The sequence below is a fragment of the Bicyclus anynana genome, chromosome 11 (genome assembly GCF_947172395.1).
Source record: "Bicyclus anynana chromosome 11, ilBicAnyn1.1, whole genome shotgun sequence".
Taxonomy (NCBI): domain Eukaryota; kingdom Metazoa; phylum Arthropoda; class Insecta; order Lepidoptera; family Nymphalidae; genus Bicyclus; species Bicyclus anynana.
Genome location: NC_069093.1, coordinates 12,496,430 through 12,515,570, shown reverse-complemented (window position 1 = coordinate 12,515,570; position 19,141 = coordinate 12,496,430). Strand labels below are relative to the sequence as shown.

The window sequence follows — 19,141 nt, the reverse complement described above, 5'->3', positions numbered from 1 at the left end:
AAAGAGGCCCTCCTTCTCCATGAAGTCAGCCAACATTTGGCCCCTATCGTTCCGTTGCCCATATCCAAATCGTCCCACTTTCAACTCTGAACCGCTACGTTCGCCCAGCTTTGCGTTAAAATCCCCCATCACAACATTGTAATAAGAGTTTGAGGCATGTATGGCTTTAGAAATATCCTCATACAATACCTCTACCTCCTCGTCGGGATGTGTCGAGGTCGGTGCGTAAACCTGTATAACCTTCAACGAATACCGTTTGGTAATTCGGAGGACCAGGAACGCTACCCTGCTCGACACACTCTCGACTTTTACAACATGAACATGAACAGATACAACAACATTAATAATTTTCGGCTCACTGTTGAGCACGGATCTCCTCTCAGAATGAGAGGGACTAAGCCACCATTCTGACCCAATACGTATTGGCACTTCACACGCGTAGGGAGTCATGAAAATTCTTAGGTAAAACTTTATAATTGATTCAGTTTGTCCATTAATAAGAATTAAGAGGTATAGGTATATCTCTCAGTTCCTCACAGACTTAAAGATAGTCATTATAAAAAAAAATATTGAATAACCTCCACATACATGATTGATAAAGCCCTGTGAACTTTTCACTCCGAAACGCAAACGCAAACGCATACCTAATCGCGACGCGCGGGAATCAATTCAATTTGTCCATCAATATGAACTACTTAGCTTTCCTGTAACAGGTATTCATGTTGAGACAGTCATTATAAAAACACATTTTAATATCCCCACAGATGGAAACATTCAATATGGTTCAACTCAATCATTCCTTTTTGAAGGCAGCCCAAATAAAGCAAAGAGAAAGAGAAATCTCCTAACAAAAATAGCGCTAGCGGCAACCAATGCACACATTGGCACACTCCTAATCCGTACTGATTGATAAAGCCCTGTGAACTTTTCACTCCGAAACGCAAACGCAAACGCAAACGCATAGCTAATCGCGACGCGCGGGAATCAATTCAATTTGTCCATCAATATGAACTACTTAGCTTACCTGTAACAGGTATACGGGCTGAGGCAGGGCGGGCGGGAAAACTGGGAGCAGTGCAACCGCCGCCTTCGTGATACGCGGACGTTGTGAGCTTCCCCGACGCCGACGCGAAACTTACAGTGAACGCTTTTTTTTTTTAATCTAGTGCCAATATAGAAACTGTTTTGTGCTGATTGTTTTATGCCGGGAATACATATAATTTGCAGGGACATTGTATCAGGTATGTGTGCTTCATTATTTTATTATTATTTTCAAAAAATTGCACGTGTTAATTTTTTATTTAAACTCAAAAATTTAAATAAGAGACTTTCTCTTTTTTAAGTGACATTTAAAAAATATTTCAGCAACATGAACTTTTTAATTTAATCAAATACTTCGTATCACTCGTAGTTGGGATAAATTATTAAAATAAATAATTAATTCAAAGCTGTAAATATTTTCATTCAAGTTTTTATTTGTATTTTAATAAATAAATGTATTTTTAATTAGGACTTATAGAAAAGGTCAAACGTGTAATATTTCAACAGGAGCCTTTATGTGGCGAAGCGTGTACTAACTTAAAAAAAAAATCACTTCACACCTGAAAATATGGCAATTAATTGTAAGAATAATATATATTTAGGGACGTTTTCGTAGGATGTACCTTTTTATTCACTTTAGATGTTTAAATTGAATTTTGTATTTTTAACTTTGAAATATATCTTTTCCAAAAATTACATAAAAACAGTATTCAACTCTTAAAATGAAATCTGTGTTTTTTATAGTTACCTAGCTACTATTCTATTGTGTGGCTCACAGTTAATTTTCTTTTTCACATTCAAGAATGTGGCATCATAATTTACATTCGCACCGTGCAAACAATTTCAATTCTTTGTAATAAAAAAATATAAACCAATCACAAAAACGTTTGTGATTTTCTTTTTAAATTTTCCGTGTTTGTAAAAAACAGCAATGGTGAAAATTGCGCCACATTTTCACTGGAAAATTGCGTACCTTTATTAGACATACGTAGCGTTAGCCACACCGTGAAAACCCTTTTATTTGCAAATATAAAATGTAACATTTTAATTCGGACTTGTAAATTATTTTACAAGTCCGAATTAAAATTCCACCAGCGAACAAAACGGGCTTACGTGGTTTTAACTTGTTGCATATAGCGTTAATGTTGCTCCATTTTGTAAATTACAGCTTCGTTTATTTAAAGGGTTCGCTGTTAATTTATTAATGGATACCTACATTTATATTTTAATTTAATTCAATAATTGAACGTCAATATGTTGAATTGTTTGATGTGGATACCAGAATTAATTAACATGATGGAATTGGATATGCATTTTTTATGTGTTCTGATGTAATAATGCTATTGTTTATTAATATATTGAATGTGAATTAAATTATATGATTTAAATATTAAAAATTTGAATACATAAAACGTTAAAAATACAGCAACAAAAATTATGACAAAAAAATACAATGTTGGATTTCTTAGATTTTAATTTTTGGAATCAGCATATTTTGTTCTAAATTGTTATTTATATTTAATACTAGCGGACGCCCGCGACTTCGTTCGCGTGAAAATCGATGTAAACTTTCATGCAATATTTCATTCCCTTTTAATTATATTTTCGCATGAGTTATGCATTACAAATAATCCACTAATCATTTTACAACACTATAACTCAAAACATGAAGGATTTACATACTGAAGTATCAGATTAGAACTATATATTTATAGATATTAACCCTGTTTTATATGGCTTTGGAATTAAGCTCAAATAAAGAAGAAAATCCGCGAGCCGTGATAGCCCAGTGGATATGACCTCTGCCTCCTATTTCGGAAGGTGTAGGTGTGAATCCGGTCCGGGACATGCACCTCAAACTTTTCGATTGTGTGCATTTTAAGAAATTATTTAATTTCTTAAAATGCACGTGTCTCAAACGGTAAAGGAAAAACATCATGAAGAAACCTGCATACCAGAGAATTTTCTTACCTAATTCTCTGCCAATCCGAATTGAGCCAGTAGTGGTGGAGTGTGGTGGACTATGAGCCTAACCCCTCTCATTCTGAGAGGAGACTCAAGCTCAACAGTGTGCAGAATATAGGTTGATGAAGGAAGAAAATCGGAGATTAATGTCATGAAATCCCATTCAATTGTTTCCTACAATACCAATACTTATCTTAAACTTGAAAACTAAATGCTCAATAATACAAATGCTTTGGCGATTAATTTTCGGATCCGACGAAAGTTAGGGCAAACGCGAACTTGCGAACAAAGGGCCTACGAGACGGATTTGGCTCAAACCCAAAACTAAGTTGAGATTAGATAACATGACCACAGCGCGGGTAACTTATTCTCTAAATTAATTTTTTTTTGCATTATCATACGAATTGTGCTGGGTCACAAAGCTTGTGGGCATTATATTTAATGAAAATAAATGACAGAATGTAACGAGAATACAGTCTCAGTTTATTAAGAGTAATAACTTACTTGTAAGTATTTATAAAATAAGAGCCGTGTTTGCCCAGTGAAAGAGCCGTGATAGCCTAGTGGATATGACCACTGCCTCCAATTTCGTAGGGCGAAGGTTCCAATCTGGTCCAGGGCATACACCTCTGAAACTTTTCAGTCCAGTTCAGTTTCATTTCCAGTTATGCATTTTAAGAAATTTAGTGGCTCAAACGGTGATAGGATATGACCTCTGCCTCCGATTCCAGAGGGTGTGGGTTTGAATCCGCATGCACTTCCAACTTTTCAGTTGTGTGCATTTAAAGAAATTAAATGTCACGTGACGTGTCTCAAACGGTGAAGGAAAAACATCGTGAGCAAACTTGAATACCAGAGAATTTTCTTAATTCTCTGCGTGTGTGAAGTCTGCCAATACGCATTGGGCCAGTAGTGGACTATTGGACTAACCCCTCTCATTCTGAGAGGGGACTCGAGCTCAGGTTGACAGGTGCTAAATAGTGCAGTGTACATATTGCGTTTTAAGTGAGTGTGTTTCGTATTATTCAAGGCGATAAATTTCTAATTACGACACACAGAAAAGGGCACATAGTTATTTTAAGTAAAGGGAAATTAACAAGAAAAACTATAACTCAAAACATGAATCATTATTAATATTAAAAAAAACTTCAACGCATTTTTAAACCTTTAAAAATAAGAGGGGTTAAAAATAACATTTGAAAAATGTTGAATGACATTATTTTTATTATTTTTCCTTTTTTTCTGGTTACACTAACCAATTTTTACAAATGTAACTTAAAAGTAGTTTCGTTACATTTGTAAAAATTGGTAAGTAGTTTCATTGTGATGTGCGATCTATAAAAAACACGAACAGACAGACAGACTGACAAAAAAATAAAAAAAAAACACATATTTTTAGCTTCAGTATCTATTATATGTGTACCTAATGCCCTTCAATAAAAAAATTCAAAATATCTTCAATGTAGATACAGAATTGTACCTGATATAGTTTTATTATAAGTACAAATATACCTATAGATGAATTCAATTCAAATAATTTGTTCAAAATTCGAAGTTTAAAGGTAATGGAAAAAAAATCTATAAAGAATTCAAAATAGAGCTCATTTAGAATTTAATAAAGTCAAAATAAAAAGTGAAACAGAATAAGTCCGCCCTCTTTGGGTTGTGTGAGAAAAACCTGAAGAGTGTATGAATCATTTTTTAACTTCGTAATACTGTTATCAAGTTTTGAACAGTTAATTAGTGCTGAATACCGAAACGAAAATGTAGTTATTAAGGCGACGACGACGGCGCGAAAATTGTCCAAGAATTTTCAAGAATTTCTTGAATTAACATCAAGGTATTTTTCTGTAGTTCGTTAGGCAATTTCGTCTTAAATTAATTTTTTTATGACAATATATAATTTGGGAACGAATTTCTAATAATAAAAGGTTTGTTATTTCTGAGCAATTTTTTTTAAATGAGGTTTGTTAGTCGATATCCCTAGTTCATTAGGATGGATGGAGTGGAATTTATATTCAGGGGAAGTTTAATGAATAAGATAATTAAAATATAAGCAGGGCCAAAAAATTCTCCGAATTATTTTACCGCGGCTAATAGCCTCGACTGATGACAGAAGGCTTTTTGTACAAAGTGCCTGTCTGAAATTCCTCAGTGCTTGAAGACGAAAGTCTTCAAACAGTGCGTGTTGTCAGTGATGACCTACGGATCTGAGACTTAGTCGCTGTCTATGGGCCTTATTAGACGGCTCAAAATCAATCAGCGGGCGATGGAGCGAGCTATGCTCGGAACTTCTCTGCGTGATCGAATCAGGAATGAGGAGATCCGCAGACGAACCAAAGTCACTGGTCAGCGAGTCGCAAAGCTGAAGTAGCAATGGGCAAGCCACCTAGTTCGAAGAGCCGATGGACGTTGGGGTCCCAAGGAGCTGGAATGGCGACCCCGCACCGGAAAGCGCAGTGTTGGTCGACGCCCCACTAGATCGACCGAGGATATCAAGCGTGTTGAAGGGAGATTCTGGATGTTGGCGGCTCGAGATCGTTGTGCTTGGATGTCCATGCAAGAGGCCTATGTCCAGCTGTGGACGTCAATCGGCTGATAAGGTAAGGTAAGGATCCAGCCTGCCTGTCCAACGCGGAAATGCAGTCAGGTTTTTTAAAAGTTACCATTCTGCGTGGAATGATTTGTTCAATTATTAGGATATAAATTAGCTTATTCTATTGTATTCTTTCATAATCATCATCCGTAGAATGCGGATCAGTGGACGCACTTGTATGATTTTTTAAACAAAGAATACTAAACATCCGTTTGATGCGTTGCGTCCAATGCGTACGATACGGATCAGTGAACGCCTGTCGTTATTCATATACAGAAAAGTCCGTTTCCTAAATAAAAAAATTTAATAAAAAAAATTCAACTGACTTCCATAACATAAAACATACTGACTAAACTGAAAAGCGAAAAATAATATCATGCTAAGTTCTATATATCATATTATGTACTAACTGATGATCAGTTTGAAGGCGGTGCTAGCCCGATGATGTATTTATTCAAGCCATGTAAGAATATAATAAAGATTTAATTTTTTAAGCCAGTGTTCTTTCAGAAACGGCTTAAATTAACACAACTAAAACTGAAAGTTCTAACTGATTTCCGCTTCCGTTAGTTGTAAATATAATATAAATCTCAATAGTAATCTTCCGGTTGAGTAATTTTTAGCTGAAGAATGATTTATCGCAAAAATATTCTCTGGTAGCGTACCTACTAGCTAAATTGTTGGGTTCTTATAATACAGCGTACAAGTAAGTTCTCATGAGTTATGGTAGAGTTTCTTGTTAAAGTCGTAACTTGTAGTACAGTTTTAATACTACATTACGGCTGTAGTCGATGTTTGTTTGAAAGTTATGAGTCAATAATAAGCCTAGCTTATTTTTTTTTTATTCTTTACAAGTTAGCCCTTGAATACAATCTCACCTGATGGTAAGTGATAATGCAGTCTAAGATGGAAGCGGACTAACTTGTTAGGAGGAGGATGAAAATCCACACCCCTTTCGGTTTCTACACGGCATCGTACCGGAACGCTAAATCGCTTGGCGGTACGTCTTTGCCGGTAGGGTGGTAACTAGCCACGGCCAAAGCCTCCCACCAGCCAGATCTGGACAAATTAAGAAAATCTCAATCTGCCTAGCCGGGGATCGAACCCAGGACCTCCGTTTTGTAAATCCACCGCGCATACCACTGCGCCACGGAGGCTTATTTTCTCACACAGTGTACTTAAGTAAGTATACCTTACAACATGAAAATTATAGTTAGTAATAGTTGTAACCAATGATAATTTTATACTAAAGATCGGTTACGTCCCTTCAAAATCACCGCAACATGTGATGCACATGCACAGTTTTGTCTTTAATTCCATTATTTATTTATGCATATATAGTTTTTACACTTCCTGAACATACAACTCGACATTGTAGACGATATTTAGTTATTATTTGTTTCAATGACGTACGTTTTTGACCACAACTAGCATTGAGAAGTGGAAATTTCCTCTTTTGAGCGCCTCATTTTTCATAACGTAGTAACACATCTAACAGTATTTAACATCATTGGTTCTAATTGTTATCAGAACACGCTTTCATGTTAGCGTGAGGACCATCTACACTTACCATTAGGTGAGATCAAGATCAAACTAGCTTATCTATATATCTATTCTAATATTATTAAAAGAAAAGATTTGTATTTTTGTATGTAACGAATAAACTCAAAAACTACTAAACCGACACTGTTCGGTGCAGAGTTTTAGACGGCCTCTTTGGCACAGTGGTATGCGCAGTGAACTTACAAGATAGAGGTCCTGGGTTCGATCCCCGACAGAACAGATTGTGTTTTTCTTAATTGGTCCAGGTCTGGCTGGTGGGAGGCTTAGGCCGTGGCTAGTTACCACCCTACCAACAGTAACGTACCGCCAAGCGATTTAGCGTTCCGGTACGACGTCGTGTACAAACCGAAAGGGGTGTGGATTTCATCCTCCTCCTAACAAGTTATCCCGATTCCATCTTAGATTGCATCATCAACTACCATCAGGTGAGATTGTAGTCAAGGGCTAACTTATAAAGAATAAAAAAGGGGTCGCTATTTCTTGCACCTAACCATTCTTTACTTTGTTTCAATGTTTGCATTCATAATCAATAAACGACAATTGTGTTCAGCAAACAAATGAATTGGATACGACAAATAATATCGATAAAAGTTTCAAATTATCCATAACACGTAAGATCGCGTAGATTACAACTTTGGCAGAGAATCAAATAATGTGGAAAGACGTTTTCATTAGTCGGCGAATCTTCCCTTTTCTTTTCATTAATTTTGCCCTGCTAAGATTTATAGCAGTCAATATCTCACACGTTTAATTTCTTTCTCATTTGTTACATAAAACAGGACAAAATTGAAACAAATTTACCCATAATTAATAATTATCATACAGTGACATAGCGGACGCCCGCGACTTCGTCCGCATGGAAATCAATGTAAATTTTTAAGCCCTATTTCACCACTTTAGAGTTAAAATTTTTAAAATTTTTGAATCCCATTATATATATGAACAAATTTTTAAAACTGTAACTCTAAAAATGAAGGACTTCCCATACAAACTTTCAACCCCTATTTCACCCCCTTCTTATTTTATTTTCGCAATAAAAAGTATCCTATAACCTTCTCCGTATTATGGTCTTAAACCGTGCTAAGATTCGTTTGAATTCATTCAGTAGTTTCAGCGTGATTTCCGAATATCAAAAAAACACGGACAGACAGACAGACAAAAAATCGAAAAATTATTTTACATACATAGTTACAAGGGAAGCTAATAGCAAGTTATAATAACCAGGAAACCAGCGCGTCGAAGAGCCTTAACGTGCTCTTCAACGCGTGAGAGTGCAACACCACCTTTCAACTTTCAGGCTTCCGACCCTGACCCGACCTCAACCCGACGATACCCGAGTCTCGATTCCAGAACCTTGTTACCTGGAGCTATCAGATAAAATAAAATGAAGTATCGTAAATATGTAATTCGTGCGATGTGATAGTATTCACTACACTGGCGTGCCGCATCCCATAAACGGGAGGGCGGCGTTGTCACGTTCACCCCATATATCCCTCCATTAAATTTGTGTTTATTGATAGTTGCCTCCGAGACTCCGACCGAGGTTTCATCCGCTCGAAATTCGGATCAAACATTTTCAGCCGTTATTAGTTTTTTTTTTTAATAATAATTCGATATATCTTTCCCGTTATCTCCAATTAGTCAAAAAACACTGAGTTACTGATTTAGTGTGATAATAGTTTAAGCTTAACGCTTTTAGTAATGAGCTAAAACAAATCATTTTTTGTTTTCTTTTTCTGTTTATTTTGGCATCAGCAAATATAGATTTTTTGAACCTTTGACGGAAAATATGGTTTTATAAGTTTATTTGTAGTGTGAATGATAATTACAATTGTATAATAACAGTTAATGAAAATCATCATCCATCATGATAAAAGAAAATCTTTACTAATATTATAAAGCTGAAGAGTTTGTTTGTTTGTTTGATTGAACGCGCTAATCTCAGGACCTACTGGTCCGATTTGAATAATTCTTTCTGTGTTAGATATATATATATAGATATAGCCTATTTATCGAGAAAGGCTAAAGGATATATATTATCCCTGTATTCCTACGGGAACGGGAAGCACGCGGGTAAAACCGCGCGTCGTCAGCTAGTTCTGACATAAAAGTCGTTATTCCTCTAAAGTGCTTTTCACAATTTTAACAAATAATGAATCAATTTCAAAGCAAACTTTGTTTTTAATAACATTACAAAGTTATAAACTGCGCACTCGTTCGCTTATTAACATATTACAAATTTAATAATATTATAGTTAACCGAAACTATTTTAAGCTATTCTTGAAACCGCATATGTTTTACTTCCTACACAAGTACTGGTAATTCCGTAACAAAATCACCGTCGGTGTGCCAACATAAATTGATCTAAACCTCTACAAAATCATGATAAAACAACTGAACTGTTGCTCTAATCATGACTTGAGTGAATCTTTGGCTTTCAAATCAAATTCAATTTTCAAAGTCAATTCATTATCCTATTTTAGACATGCGATAAACGAATTATTGATTAAATGCACACTGCATTCCGAATTATCTATTTTATTCATAGATTGCGTATGTACCAATTCAACTTCTATTTATAATTTAATTTATTGTGCAGTACAGATCCGTCAATAAATTACTTGTTCAAGGATATAATTTAGAACAGACTTCTTAAGGCGTAGTCTCCACGGACGAGGAAATCGCAAAGATTTGACTGTCGTTGGAAAATCTCCCCGTTATAAGGGACAATTTATTCTACCAGCCAAAGTCGTGTCGATAATATGGATGATGACAGTTTTTAAAATTATATATTTGTTAGAAGTATGCCAATGGTAAAGCAAGAAATTTGTAGAAGTAACAGGGTATCTGCGATCATTATTTTCGAAGCTACAAGGATTTAAAGGGCCAATTTTAGGGCCGGCGCTATTATGAACTGCCAAAAAACGCTCCATACTTGACGGCACGAAATAATGACGTTGTCGCTGAGAAAGATCGTTAAATTTGTATGGGCGTTCAGGCAAAATTACAAATATCATTTTTGTTTGTGTGTTTATGTCTATACTCATTTCATTAACAACTGGAATTTTCATCTTATTATGTATATATTTCATTGATTGTGAATTTTTATAATCTTATATAATATATAAATATCCAGACAATGTTAGTAATATAGGTAACATCTAGTTAATATTGACCTTATTTACCCAAATCTATACTAATATTATAAAGCTAAGAGTTTGTTTGGTTGAACGTACTAATCTCAGGAACTACGAGTCCGATTTGAAAATATCTTTCTATGTCAGATAGCCCATTTACTTATCGAGGAAGGCTATAGGCTATATATTATCCCCGTATTCTTACGGGAACAGGAACCTTGCAGGTGAAACCACGCGGCATCGGCTAGTCTCTTATAAAAATCAATATTTTGTAACTTTCTCATTATCCTTATTACTCGTGTGATCGTTTAGAGGCACTTGTCATATCTCCGCGATAGTTTCACTCTATTATGATTGGAGTTTGTATCGAATCGTCACGATCGCGAAGCGATCATTCGCGATCGTGGCGATTAGTTCGCCCGTGGAGATCATGCCTTAGTCTCAATTATTTCGGTAGCATATTTTTGCCCATATCTTAAGATTTATACGACTCTTGGGACGCAAAATTTGAAGAACTATGTGAAATTGGATGAACATTATTCAAAATAACTTACATCTCCACCTACTTTAAAACTAGTTACTATATATATTTTTTTATAATTCTCATCCCTTTCCATTCCACTCCAACTAGTCAATGTGTGTGCTAGGTACAACAATAGACCAACGGAGCGGGGATTGAACCACCCCTCGGTGATGAGTCTAACCGCTCTTACCGTTAAGCTATTGAGGCTTAAATGTTCCACAAACTAGCCTAATAAGCAAACGAGCAGAACTATTATGTACGTACACCATTTTTTCGTTTTCTAGTATATTAATCTTTTAATCAAAATCTTTTTCATTCTCTATTTTTCTCCATCAATCAAAATATACACGATAATTATATGTGTTCCAATAAGTAATTGGACCAAACTTGGTTCATACTAAAAAATGAACAAGGTATCGAGGTCAAGAGTAAAAAACCGTGTGTCGTAGGCTGATTGAAAAAGTTATTGGAAAAGCTCTTTCTGATGAACCGAGTAACATCCAATCTACTTGTAACAGCTATATTCCCCAAAGGTCGTGTTCGAAGCAAATAATATGTAGAGGATCGTATCGGATAACAATACCCTGATGTACCTTCTAACTGTATTATGAAATTTCCATCGGTTTCGACGATAGAACGAGCTATGCTAGGAGTATCTCTACGCGATCGAATCAGAAATGATTAGATCAGCAGAAGAACCAAAGTCACATAGCTCAACAAGTCGAGAAGCTGAAGTGGCAATGGGTGGGGCACATATTTCGAAGAGCCGTTGGACGTTTGGAAAAAGGCGACTGCCGACCCCACACTAGAAAGCGTAGTGTTGGTCAGCCCCTACCAGGTGGACTGACGACATCGACAAGAGAGTCGCAGGGGTTCGCTAGATGCAGGCGGCTCTTCTAGGTGGCTACACCTACAAAACAAATGTTTTATTACTGTAACCAAAATATCAAATAATGCGAAAAAGGAGCAGCAGTTTACACAAAAACTAAGTTTTGAAAGTTTTCCCAGTCTCTCGGTTTGCGATCTCCGGAACCCCTCAACTGATTTTGATACGGTTTTCACAGGTAGATGATGAGTGCTGTCCTGAACAACTTGTAGGTTTTGTTTTTCAAAGATGTAAAACACAGACAAGATGTAAGACGAAAAAATGCGAGAACTTTTCACGCAGATGGCGATCTGCGACGGCAGATGTACAAAAAGTTTTTCCTAAAATTCAGCATTCAACGTCATATTCTATTTTATTATAAATTATGGAAACTTCCTTTGTTTGCAATGTTACACATGATATTTTTCAAAATTCACTTAAGATATGAACAGCTCCATGATTTTAGATTTATCCTCTGTAAAGCGAAACAGATATAGGTTTGTAGACCAAGAGGTTAGTATGTATTTATGAAATAAGTTTTAAATCATACGTACCTAATGTATTTTTGTTTTTATTAAGTACAGTGCTTTTCTACAAAAAAACATTTTCAAATTAAATCAAATCAAAATTTATTTATTGCGAATTCAGGTTACAGTCAGATCTTATTGAAATAAACACCAAATTCCGCCTTACAGCTTGCAATATCATTATAAAAACATTGTAATTTACAATAATCAATTCACACACTTATTTGTACAGTGATTAATTAATTAGTAGGTGCATTGAATATTTTAAATAATAAACCATGCAAAACAATAATTCTAATGATGCCTTTACGTCAATATAATGTCAGTTTATATAGGGTATGTCAAAGATAAGTAAAATAATAAATTGCAAAAAATTAGTCATTAATATGGTGTATTTGTATAGTATTTATATAGTCTTGAAATCAATTGAAATTGGTTTATTCATCAAGGTACTCTTTGATGGAGTAGTATGCTTTGTTTATTAAAAAATTCTTTAATTGTTTCTTAAAACTTGCCAAGTTGGGATTATTTTTTATATTAAATGTCAGCTTATTTTCAATAAAAACCGTACCTACCGTACCGTAAATATGTACAGTACCGTACGTATGTATTGTAGTAGCATGAGCTGAAGAACTTTCAGTTAGTTAGTCCTTGCAGATAGTCTGGCCATCCAGCTTCTAGTCCATCAAAAGATTAACCGTCAGGAAATATTGGAAGATACACTTAAACATTGTAACTTCCAATATTTGATATACACAATATAACAGAGTAGGTTAAATAAAAGCTCGTAAAAGTATAAAAAGATTTAAAAACTAACGTGACTTTACAAAGTAAGACTTTACTTTTCCTTCACCGTTTGAGACACGTGATATTAAATTTCTTATAATTCACATAACTGAAAAGTTGGAGTTGCATGACTCGGACCGGATTCGAACCCACACCGTCCGGAATCGGAAGCAGAAGTCTTATCCACTGGGTTATCCTTAAAGTTAAAGTCGGTAAAAACATATTCTATTTTACGTGATACAAACACATATACATAGCCTGCTAAAAACATAATATCATCCATCCTTTTGGCTTTGTCGTAGATATAGACTGCATATATTTCCTCGTTTTGTCATCGTCGTAGGTTAAAATAAATAAAAGCCGTACCACCCAGCGCGGCGTCGGTAAACAGTTACAACGACGTGTATGGAAACCTATTACTAAGGCACGGCATGCTTCCACTAGATAGCATGGGTATATTGCATAGTTATCGCGTGGTGACGCGGTGAACATAAAATCAAAGCAGCTTAGCGACTAGATGACAGGTACTACTCTAGTTATTTATTTCCATTGTTAATCGAGAGCCTGCAACAGCTAGATGTACCTAATTTTTAGGAAGGCATGGGTTGATAAACATTCAGTTTGTTAGCTCCCATGTTTCTATCATAGCGGTATATGACGGTTGCCACTAAGGAGTTCGGACCGTAGCGGCTTTGAAAGATTTCAAGGTTCCACATCCTTTTTAACCCCCGGCGCAAAACGAGGGATGTTATAAGTTGGACGTGTTCTTCTGTCTGTCTGTCTGTTCGTTTATCTATCTGTCTGTCAGTCTGTCTGTTTCACCATAGGTCTTGAACTGATGAAGCGAGATTTCAATTTAATTCTTTTGTATAAAAGATGCCTTGTGTGGACTCCCACACAAGTCGTCTTTAATACATCAACCATGTCTAATAACACTCGTTCATAGACAAGTTTGATGAAAATCGGTTGAGCCGTTTAAAAGTTCGGGGGGTTGAAAGTGGCGAAGAATAACCGAATATCTGCAAATGAAAGCGCACTGAAAGAGAATAATGATCGAGAATGTAATTAATAATAATTTCATGACTTTCAGGGGATTATAAAAATTTTGTATTTTGTGTTATTAAACTTTCCTTCTCAAAATATAAAACAACTTTAGATATATGAGCTATTGAAAAAGCCCCATTTTGAGCAATTGTTGAAAAATCTTGATATTCCAATAGTGTTGTAAAAAGACTACAACAAACAATGTATTTTAAATACAACATCTTATATTAATAAAATATTGAAAAACAATACAAATATCAAATTCAAACAGTTTAAATGATTAATTAAAATGCAAAATGTTTTGATACAAATAATACAATATTAATACATAAGCTTTCGTAATACACTTTAATCTTTATGATTTATCCTCGGTACAAAGCCACAAACAAGGTTTTCAGGTCAAGTGTGGAAGATACGAGTATCCATTTTCAAAGCGGGGTTAGATCGTACCGCATCCAGTCAGATATATTGGACTAAGGGCCTGTAATGACCAGATCTTTGCATTTTATAAAAAGAAAAGTTTGACAGACTGTCAACTTGCTTCTTTTATAGGTAGATATCACAGGAAACCTTAGGATTTGAATTGTGGTGCCTTTGCGAAGTAACAAAGGTCTAACATTTTCTCAAGAAAATAAAAAATATGTTTTATATGTTGAGACTTTAAGGTTTAGTTTAGACGTCCACTGCAGGACATTCATTTGTAGGGACTTCCAAACATCATAATCCAATGAGCCACCTGCATCCAGCGAGTCCTTGCGACTCGCTAGGTGTCGTCAGTGAGGGGACGACCAACACAGCGCTTCCTAATGCGGGGTTGCACATTGGGACCCCCAATGTCTATCGACTCTTAGAACTGTGTGCCCCCACTGATTGCCACTTCAGCTTTGGAACTCGTTGAGCTATGTCGGTGACTTTGGTTCTTCTACGGATCTTCTCAATTCTAATTTGATCACGCAGAGATACTCCGAGCATAGCTCGTTTCATCACTCATTGTGTGACTCCGAAAAAAAGTGGCATATACGTAAACAACGTTTATACTACTATTTTTTCGTTAAGACGTACTCGTATGCGTTAATTAACGTGCAGGACAATGCCGTGTGACTTTAAACTCAGCCGCTAAACAAAAAGCTTCATGATTAACCCTTCGCTTTACATCCTTAAAATCTATACTAATATTATAAAGCCGAAGAGTTTTTTTGCTTGAACGCGCTAATCTCAGAAACTACTGATACGATTTGAAAAATTCTTTTAGTGTTAGATAGCACATTTATCGGGAAAGGCTATAGGCTATATATTATCCCCGTATTCCTACAAGAACGAGAACCACGCGGGTAAAACCGCGCGGCGTCAGTTAGTTCTTTTATAAAATAACAAAGGTCAGGGTATCGCAGTTTTTCACTTTGAACTAAGTAGGATAGTATTTTATCGCTGACTTTAATGCGACGACTATCGCTTCAGAATGCCCGTCACTGTATTTGAATTTATTAGAATGCCAATCTCAATAAAACTTTTAACTATATAAAGAACATTATGGCCAGATCTTCGTTATTTTATAAGAGTTGATATTATGTCAACCCGTTTAACATAGGTTTACTTATATTATAGGCATATGGTTGGTTGCATTGAGAGGTAGGTAACAATCGTACTACACCCCATAATCGTATCTCAAATGTATAAAGCACATAAATCAAACAGTATATTTTTTGACGTGACAACATCTTGTAATTCGATGAAGCTGGCTGCAAACTCGAAAAAAGATGACGTCATGCGTCGTTCCATCGCTCTAGGGTTGACAACTTTTTTTGCGAGAAATAAACTATATTCTGGTGTATGAAGATTATTAAACAGTATTTTAGAAAAACGAACAGTATTTTATTTATTTACTTCTTATGATGTTTTCACGTTCAACTATCGTCAGTAAATCGACTTTAAAGAGAAGTACAGACAACTGATTTTTTTATATTTTCTTTGATATAAAATGAAAATCATGCTCTGTCACCAGACTCGAAGCTTCATAATCCTTCAATGGACATTCTTAAATTTTATAAAATAACAAAGATCCGGCCACCGCAGTTTCTTACTCTATATATTGTTATGAACTAAGCAAGACAGTAATTTTTACAGCTGACTTTAATGCGACGTTTATGTCTTCAAAATGTCAATCACTGCAATTTAATTTATTATAATGCCAATCTTAATAAAACATACTAACTATATCTTTCCTCTATAAATAAATGTGGAATAACTATTGTAAATTTATTGCTACATATTTTTTCAAGATTTAAACAAAAATACCTATATTACGCAATATATGCTATTATTAGTACTAAAAGACTAACGCGTATCGTGTTTTTGTTGTTTTATGTACCTACTGTTCGACTAGATATCTGATCAACTGTTATTATATGATAAATAAATGCTGTTTTTAGAACAAAAATCTTTTCTTAAAACAAAAGTCTTATCAAAATGGATTTTTCAATTCTGTTGAAAAAATAAACGAACTTCATGCCAATATGAATAACGAATCAATTCGAAAAGTACTGGATCGATTGGAAAACTTCTTTCAGCAGTAGAAAGCTACATTGTCAGAGAGTAACAAAGGTTATATTACCGCGGAAATGAGAACTACAACAAGTGAAACTGAGGTTCAGCTAGTAAGCTAATATAAGTAAAACGACTTTTATGTATTCTGTGGTAAATAATTTTAGCCCTTATTCGCACAAGAGCTTTTTTAGCGGACGTTAAAAAAGCGTTCAAATACAACAAATGCATTCCCAAGTAATGTTCACACGACAACGTTTTTAAAACACCACGCCTTTTTTCGAGCAGTGCTGCATTTTCAATTGTGGGCGTTGGAAATAGACCTTCATTTAACTTCATACTATATTTGAACGCTTTTTTAATGTCCGTTAAAAAAACTCTCGAGTGAATGAGAGTAAAGCATATATTTTACAAACATATAAATATCATTTAAAATATTAAATTATACAAACCTTTTTTGAAGTCGCTTCAAAAAGACACACTATCTACACTAAATTGTCTCACCTAGTTACCAGGGTAACATAAATTCTCGGGTCCCTACAAAACCTCATGTAACGCGAAAGCCATTTCTCTAAGCGTGTCTGCCGTGAGAGAGAAATTGGAAAAATATATTCACTTATAAAGAACCCTTGCAAGTGGGATCGCTCCATAGATCAAGGCGAAGGATCCAGAAACGCCATCTATGTCTACAAATGAGGCAGAATTGAGATCGAAAGGTGGGATTTAAGACTTTCCGAGGATTTCGTTCCCATAGCTGAATTGAGTGAAATGGTTTGGATTTACATTTGAATAAATATGAATAACTGCTTCATTCGTTTAGTGGTTGACTTCGGCTGCAGATCATGATATTCGAGGTTCGATTTTTGGGTTGGGCTATGAAACATTGTGTTTAACTTTCTGACATTAATTTCTAAATAACTATCTCGAGTTGTGTACCTAACACAATCCGTGCTCCGGATAGCAAGTTATGATGTCTATCTCGGTTATTAAAATTAGCATTCTGATAGTAATAGATACTAGATACTTATCAAACGTACCAGCGGCGAAGAGTCCATACAGACCGCTTCCCGCCGTGTTACTTTTTAAAAATCCATACACATATTCACTATTGTAATGAATATGTGTATGGATGTATGAGAAACCGTAGTTTTAATGAAGCGATATGAATTTCGTTTTCTGTGGTACGGCTTTCGAGTCTCCTCTTAGAATGAGAGGGGTTAGGCCAATAGTCCACCACGCTGCACCAATGCGGATTGGCAGACTTCACACACGCAGAGAATTATGAAAATTCTCTGGTATGCAGGTTTCCTCACGATGTTTTCTTTCACCGTTTGAGACACGTGATATTTAATTTCTTAAAATGCACACAACTGAAAAGTTGGAGATGCATGCTTTCAGCTATCAGGGCTCTTGTGATACAGCTCATCTTCGTCAAAATGTCATCCTTCGCCACTGGTACCTTCATTATCAATACTAAGCCTGCCAATTTGCATTGGTGCAGCGCAGCGGTGGAGTTTAATGTCTAAAATTCTCTCGTCTACACATTATAGATAGTTAAGGAGACCTGTGCCCTTTATTGGGTTAATAATGTAGAATTTATTGATAATTATAACAATGATGATGATGATGATGATGATGATGATGATGATGATGATGATGATGATGATGATGATGATGATGATAATGATTATGATAATTACTATTCAATCAAAAATTCAGAACTCATTTGGGCACCAAAAATTTTAAAACAAAGTTTTGTACGTTGGTTGTTTATTTCAAGCGGAATCTCTAAAACTTATACCGACTGATTTTACAGCAGTTTTTACAGTTAAGTTAAAGTATTGAACGAAAGGCTAGAGTAAAAGAAAAAAAAAAGAAAAACAACGAAAACCACGCTGACAACAAAAATATGAAAAGCTAACAAGGAAGGGATGGCAACGATACAAACAAAAGAATGTTTAGCGAACAAATAAGGCATGAAATCGTCCTCTGCCAGGAAATGTTCCGTATAAAAATAACATTTAGTATTTTGTTGTGTTAGGTTACAGCTATATTGTCTATGACGTATGCAAATAGTTTTTGCCCATAGTTTTTACCGAATATCCGCCTGATTGAATTCCATTATTCAGTGCAAATAACTTTAGATGGTTTAAAAAACTAAAAAACACGTTTTTAGCACGCCCTAAAAATTACAAATATTGGATTTAAGTCACGTGAATATTTTTTTCGTATTTCTGACAGCAAACCCTTTCGTTTGATATCCATATCATGTTTCCCGTTCCCGTAAGAATACAAGGATAATGTATAACCCAAAGCCTTCCTCGATGAATGGGCTATCTAACACAGAAAGAATTTTTCAAATCGGGCCAGTAGTTCCTGAGATTAGCTCGTTCAATCAAACAAACAAATAAACTCTTCAGCTTTATAATATTAGTATAGATCTACTAAATCTAATAGGTTCTAACGACGCTTGAGTTTAGCTTAATAAGCTCTCCTACCATAAATTACCCATTTAAATAAATATGGCGGAAATTGACATATTTAATAATATT

The 19,141-nt window shown here is 35.3% G+C and overlaps 1 protein-coding gene across 1 annotated transcript in view; it reads left to right on the top strand.

Moving 5' to 3' along the window:
• The first annotated feature begins 1,066 nt into the window (after window positions 1-1,066).
• Window positions 1,067-19,141, top strand: part of LOC112050504 (voltage-dependent T-type calcium channel subunit alpha-1G) — a 201,441-nt gene continuing 183,366 nt past the window's right edge. The window contains exon 1 of the mRNA XM_052884135.1: window positions 1,067-1,241. The gene's annotated coding sequence lies outside the window, so the exon portion shown is untranslated. The remainder of the gene's footprint in view (window positions 1,242-19,141) is intronic.